We start from the raw sequence: 891 nt of genomic DNA, 5'->3' as shown, positions 1-891 counted from the left end.
GGAAGCAGCTCACATGATAATCAAGAAGCAGAAAGGGAAGTCTCCACTTGCCAGATTTTAATATATACCCCAAACCACACCCAAATTCCCATCCCATTCATCCACACCCTACCATTACCATTACCACTCACTTGATCCCTATTAGGGGATTAATTAACTAATTGGGTTAAGACTTTTACATCTCAATCATTTCTCCTCTGAATCTCCTTTCATTGTCTCACACCTATGCTTTCTGGGGGACACCTCACACCCAAACCAAAACAAGTCATTCTTTAAAATCTCTATAAAATATGCTGTATAATAAATTATATGTCCTGCATTTGAAAGTGATCATGAGCTGCTAATGCCCTGGTAATTTATAGTGCAGGGAAAGGAATGGCTGGAAGACATTGTCCCCATGTTTGGAAGGTCTATCCATCCCTTCCAAACCCTGTAGCTTTCCCACATTCTGGTTAAGAAAAAAATAAGGGCTGGGGATGTGGCTCAAGCGGTAGCGCGCTCGCCTGGCATGCGTGCAGCCCAGGTTCGATCCTCAGCACCACGTACAAACAAAGATGCTTTATCTGTCGATAACTAAAAAATAAATATTAAAAATTCTCTCTCTCTCTCTCTCTCTCTCTCTCTCTCTCCTCTCTCACTCTCTCTTTAAAAAAAAGAAAATGAAATAAATTGATATACTGTTCTTAGGAAATCTTATATTTATTTTCTTCCTATACTAGAATACTTTTGTTTTATTTTTTAGACAATAATTACTTAAGAAGTTGTTTTGATTTTAGAATCATATTGCACTAACTGTTCTTCAAGTTTAGAGTTGACTGAGATATATGAGATACAAACAAGAGTCAGATTTGATTCTACAACAACAGAGAAAACTTCAGGTGACCATTTAAT

At 37.4% G+C, this 891-nt stretch overlaps 1 non-coding gene across 1 annotated transcript; it reads left to right on the top strand.

The window, feature by feature from the left end:
• Positions 1-312: 312 nt before the first annotated feature.
• LOC143641236 (small nucleolar RNA SNORA71) lies at positions 313-446 on the top strand. Its single transcript, XR_013155263.1, has one exon. It is a non-coding gene; the product is annotated as a small nucleolar RNA SNORA71 (small nucleolar RNA).
• Positions 447-891: the final 445 nt, after the last annotated feature.

This window comes from Callospermophilus lateralis, unplaced genomic scaffold, assembly GCF_048772815.1.
Source record: "Callospermophilus lateralis isolate mCalLat2 unplaced genomic scaffold, mCalLat2.hap1 Scaffold_91, whole genome shotgun sequence".
In the NCBI taxonomy this organism is placed as follows: domain Eukaryota; kingdom Metazoa; phylum Chordata; class Mammalia; order Rodentia; family Sciuridae; genus Callospermophilus; species Callospermophilus lateralis.
The sequence above is the reverse complement of the archived record's forward strand: the minus strand, read 5'-3'. Positions and strand labels throughout refer to the sequence as shown.